This window comes from Stenella coeruleoalba (genome assembly GCF_951394435.1).
Source record: "Stenella coeruleoalba genome assembly, chromosome: 6".
NCBI classification, from domain to species: domain Eukaryota; kingdom Metazoa; phylum Chordata; class Mammalia; order Artiodactyla; family Delphinidae; genus Stenella; species Stenella coeruleoalba.
The window spans coordinates 67,627,723-67,633,728 of record NC_137151.1 but is presented as its reverse complement, the minus strand read 5'-3'; positions in this window follow the sequence as shown (position 1 = coordinate 67,633,728).

The window sequence follows — 6,006 nt, the reverse complement described above, 5'->3', positions numbered from 1 at the left end:
TTAGTGATGTTGAGCATTTTTTCATGAGCCTGTGGGCTATCTATATGTCGTCTTTATAAAAAGGTCTTCTGCCCATTTTTTAATTGGGTTATTTTTTGAAATTGAGTTGTATGAGCTGTATGTATATATCTATATATCTATAGATATTGATATTAACCCCCTTATTGGTCATATCATTTGCAAATATATTTTCCCATTCAGTATGTTGTCTTTTTGCTTTGTTGATCGTTTCCTTTGCTGTGAAAGAGCTTTTAAGTTTAACGAGGACCCATTTGTTTATTTTTGCTTTTGTTTCCTTTGCCTTAGGAGACTGATGCAGAAAATATTGCTATAATTTATGTCAAAGTGTGTTCTGCCTATGTCTTCTTCTAGAAGTTTTATGGGTTTTGGTCTTATGTTTAGGTCTTTAATCACTTTTGGGTTTATTTTTGTATATGATGTGAGAAAATGTTCTATTTCATTCTTTTGCATGTAGCTGTCCAGTTTTCCCAGAAGCACTTATTGAAGAGGCTGTCTTTTCTCCATTGTATATTCTTGCCTCCTCTGTTGTAGATTAATTGACTATAAGTGCATGGGTTTATTTCTGAGCTCTCTGTTCTCTTCCATTGATCTATATATCTGCTTTTGTGCCAGTATCCTACTTTGATTACTGTAGCTTTGTAGTGTAGTCTGATGTCAGGGAGCATGATTCCTCCAGCTTTGTTCATCTCTCAAAACTGTTTTGGCTACTTGGGGTCTTTTTTGTGTTTCTATACAAATTTTAAGATTATTTTTTCTAGTTCTGTGAAAAATGCCATTGGTATTTTGACAGGGATTGCATTGAATCTGTAGATTGCCTTGGGTAGTATGGCCATTTTAACAATGTTAATTCTTCCAATCCAAGAACACGGTTTATCTTTCCACCTGTTTGTGTCATCTCCAGTTTCTTTCATCAGTGTCTTAAAGTTTTCTACAGGTCTTTTACCTCCTTAAGTAGGTTTATTGCTAGGTATTTTATTCTTTTTGATGTTATGGGATTGTTCCCTTAACTTCCCTTTCTGATAGTTTGTTGTTAGTGTATAGAAATGCAACAGATTTCTGTGTATTAATTATATGTTCTACAACTTTACTGAATTCATTGATGAGCTCTAATAGATTTTTGGTGGTATCTTTAGGATTTTCTATGTATAATATCATGTCATCTGCAAAGAGTGTCAGTTTTGCTTTTCCCTTTCCAATTTGGATTTCCTTTATTTTTTTCCTTGTCCAATTGCTGTGGCTAGGACTTCCAATACAATGTTGAATAGGAGTGGTGAGGGGGGGCATCCTTGTCTTGCTCCTGATCTTAGAGGAAATGCTTTCAGCTTTTCACCATTGAGTATGATGTTATCTGTGGGCCTGTCATATATGTCCTTTATTATGTTGAGGTATGTTCCCTCTATACCCACTTTCTGGAGAGTTTATAAATGAATGTTGAATTTTGTTAAAAACTTTTAACACATCTATTGAGATGATCATATGGTTTTTAGTCTTCAGTTTGTTGATGTGGTGTACCATATGGATTGATTTGCAGATATTGAACTGTCCTTGCATCCCTGGGATAAATCCCACTTGATCATGGGGTCTGATCCTTTTAATGTATTGTTGGATTCAGTTTGCTAATATTTTGTTGAAGATTTTTGCATCTATGTTCATCAGTGATACTGACCTGTAATTTTCTGTGTGTGTGTGCGTGTGTGTGTGCATGGTACTTTTGTCTGGTTTTGGTATTAGGGTGATGATGGCCTCATTGAATGAGTTCATAAGTGTTCCTTCACCTGTGAAGCAAATCTGGTCGTCAACTTTTATCTCTTGGGAGGGTTCTTTTGTTTGTTTTTAATTACTGATTCAGTTTCATTACTGGTAATTGGTCTCTTCATATTTTCCATTTCTTCCTGGTTCAGTCTTGGGAGATGGCACATTTCTAGGAATTTGTCCATCCCTTCTAGGTTGTCCGTTTTATTGGCATATAATTGTTCATAGTAATCTCTTATGATCCTTTGTATTATGTGGTGTTGGTTGTAACTTCTTTTTCATTTCTGATTTTATTGGTTTGGCTCCCCTCTCTTTTTTTCTTGAGGAGTCTGGCTAAAGGTTTATCAATTTTGTTTATCTTTTCAAAGAACCAGCTCTTAGTTTCATTGATCTTTTTTATTTTTTAAAGCTTTATTTCATATCTGCCCTGATCTTTCTTCCTTCCTTCTATTAATTTTCAGTTTTATTTTTTCTAGTTCCTTTAGGTGTAAGGTTAGGTGGTTTGTTTGAGGTAAGCTTGTATCACTATAAACTTTCCTCTTAGAACTGTTTTTCTTGTGTCCCATAGATTTTGGATCATTGTGTTTTCATTTTCATTTGTCTTCAGGTATTTTTTTTATTCTTTGATTTCTTCAGTGATCCATTGGTTATATAGTTGCATATTGTTTAGCCTGCAAATGTTTCTGGGTTTTAGCGGGGTTTTTTTTCCTCATAGTTGATTTCTAGTCTCATAGCATTGTTGTCGGAAAAGATGCTTGATATGATTTCAATTTTCTTAAGTTTACCAAGGCTTGTTTTGTGGCCTAATGGAATCAGTCTATCCTGGAGAATGTTCCATGTGCACTTGAATGTGTATTCTGTTGCTTTTGGATGGAATGTTCTATATATATATATCTATATATATCAAGTCCATCTAGTCTAATGTGTCAGTTAAGGCCAGTGTTTCTATATTGATTTTCTGTCTGGATGATCTGTCCATTGATGTAAGTAGGGTGTTAAAGTTCCCTACTATTAGTGTGTTACTATAAATTTCTCGCTTTATGTCTGTTAATATTTGCTTTATGTATTTAGGTGATCCTATTTTGGGTGCATATATGTTAACAATTGTTATATATTCTTCTTGGATTGATCCCTTGATCTATGTCCTCAGAGTGAGCTCCAGTTGCCACCTTCCTCTCCAAGACTCTCCAATATCAACAGGTAGGTCTGAACCAGGGTCCTTTCAAACGACTGCTTCTGCCCTGGGTCCCAGAGTATGTGAGATTGTGTGTGTACTCTTTGAGAATGGAGTCTCTATTTCTCATAGCCTTCTGGATCTCCTGAAATTAAAGCCCCACTAGTCTTTAAAGCCAAATGTTCTGGGGTTTCATCTTCCTGGTGCAGAACCCCTGGGCTGGGGAATCTCATGTGTGGGCTCAGACCCTCACTGAGGGAGAGCCTCTGCAATTGTAATTGTTCTTCCCATTTCTGGGTCAGTCACCTGAGAGTATGTGTCTTGACTATACCATGACTCCACCCTTCCTGTTTTGTTGTGGTTCCTTCTTTATATCTTTAGTTGTAGAAGATCTTTTCTGGTAGGTTCTGGTCTTTTTCATTGATAGTTTTTCTGTAAATAGTTGTAATTTTGGTGTGCCCATGAGAGAAGCTCAGGGTCTTTCTACTCCAACATCTTGTAACTCCTCCTCCCTTCACTTTTTTAAAAAATCTTTTTTTAAAGGTTACATACTGTGTGATTCCATTTATTTGATTTTTTAAAATAAATTTATTTTTGGCTGTGTTGGGTCTTTGTTGCTGCACGTGGGATTTCTCTAGTTGCAGTGAGCAGAGGCTACTCTTTGTTGTGATGCACAGGCTTCTCATTGCAGTGGCTTCTCGTTGCAGAGCACAGGCTCTAGGCACACGGGCTTCAGGAGTTGCAGCACGTGGGCTCAGTAGTTGTGGCTTGCAGGCTCTAGAGCACAGGCTCAGTAGCTGTGGCGCACAGGCTTAGTTGCTCCGCGGCATGTGGGATCTTCCCAGACCAGGGCTTGAACCCATGTCCCCTGCATTGGCAGGCAGATTCTCAACCACTGCACCACAAGGGAAGCCCCACTTTTTTTTAAAATGACTTTATTTATTCATTTATCTTTGGCTGCGTTGGATCTTCATTGCTGCACGCAGACTTTGTCTAGCTGCAGCGAGCGGGGGCTACTATTTGTGGCAGTGTGCGGGCTTCTCATTGCAGTGGCTTCTCTTGTTGCAGAGCATGGGCTGTAGGCACACGGGTTCCCCTGGAGTTTTAAACTCAGGGTTGTCCACACTGAACCTCCAGCAATTTGTCAATTATGATTCAGGTGTCCCTACCCCCAGCATTGGTTCCCACAGAGGTTACTGCTCCAGTATGTTGTGGTTTTCTGTACATGCCTGTCAGTCTCTCCAATTTTGGAGACAGTACTTTGTCCTGTGACCTTACTTTACTTCCCTTACAGATCTAGGACGAGTTACTTTCAGTTTGTTAGCTGTTTACTCACTGTTATGATGGACTGGCAATGTATAACCTTCTTACATGCAGGACTGGAAACTGGAAGTATAGAATTCTTGGGTCAAAGCAATTTGCTTTGTCATCATAATTATCAAAGAGAGGCCTGATGACAACAACAGTGTTAACTTGTACATAACCTGTTTTTGGGCACCTGGCAGCTTTTAGGATTTGTTAATCATTGTTGTTTTGAAATTTTGCCTTTTAAAAATTCATCTGGTTCTGTGCTATATGGAGATGAACCCTTTAATCCTAAGACTTTTCAGACAAAAAAGAAAAAAAAAATCCATTCTACTCTGTCTCTCTACATTCTTTTATCTCCTTTCTGTTTAGTCATGTATTGGAATATTTGGACCTATCCCTGTGTCTTTTAGCTTTCCTTGATATTTTCTCCATCTATACTTCTAGGTTGTGTAATGAGAGTCTTGCCAGATCATCCTGCTCACAGCTTTGCTCTTAAGTTGTATCCCTCTACCATTCAGCCTGTCTTTTGTTTTTATTTAATAGCTATATCTTATTCTATGCCCTTGCGATATCAAATACACTTATTGTCCTCTTCTGTGGATTTTTTTTTTTTTTGAAGTTTTTCTTTGGGCCTTTCTTGAAGTATTTTGGTGATTCATAGTTGTAATTTGTTTGGTTGCTTATTTAGTATCTGATTTTTATATTTGAGAGCCCCCTTTTATGGATCTTGTTCTGTTTATCAAAGACAGTGATGAGAGAGGTAGGCTGTGCTGCCAGGTAAGGATAGATCAGTATTTTGATTCTGGGCATAGGCTTCTCTTTTCTTCTTGACGGTAAGCAAGTACCTGGGGAGCACTGCTCTACTTCTCCAGCTCCACTGGCTTCACCCACTGTTATGTTATAGGCTGGGTACAGACACCCCATCAGCCCCCAACTTGGCCCATGTTTGGAGGATGGGACTTGTTTAGTTATTCTCAGTCAGCTCCCTAATGACTCACCCTGCCCAGCATCCATGGGCACCCTCCTGCTTTTTTGCACCTATTGATTCTGGGTTCCAAACCATTCCTCCCTTTGCAGTAGTCGACCTGTTTTGTGTTGTGATTTTCTCATTTTATTTGCCAATAACTTTGATCCCATGGGCTCTCTTTTCGGCATTCCTCAAAATTTCAATTCCATCGCTAGCCCTCTCATTTTTCAGTGCGTAACATATTTTCTTGTTCTACTCTAGCACCTATGGAATTTAGGATTGAAAGAGACAGTAGATTCTTCTGTTCCACCTGCCATCTTGATCCAATCTCACTATTACCATGTTTGTTAAGCAACAGAACAAAAACTTTTGTAGCCTGCCTTTCGTTCCAGTTAATTTTCTTGAAAAGAACTAGTGTTGCAGTGGCTCCTGGGCTGGTCCTATAGTTACAAAAAGTGCTGTACCACTAGCCATTCACGAAAAGTATTATTTACAAGGAATTACTGAAATATCAGCTGTTTACTCTGCTTCCTAGTATGCACAATTTTGTGATGAACCTATTGATACTCAAAAGCATATCCTAGCAGTGAACACTCTTGGGGTCATAAAATAGTATTCAGTAATAACCAATTTTATTTGCAATGAAGGAGAGATTAGAGACAATAGAACTATCTTAAAAACTACTCAGTTGGTCAGCATCATGGCAGAGTAAGACATTCCTCTTTTTTGTCCCTCCCATTTAAACAATGAATTAGACATCCATCCCCAAACAAAAGCACTGCTG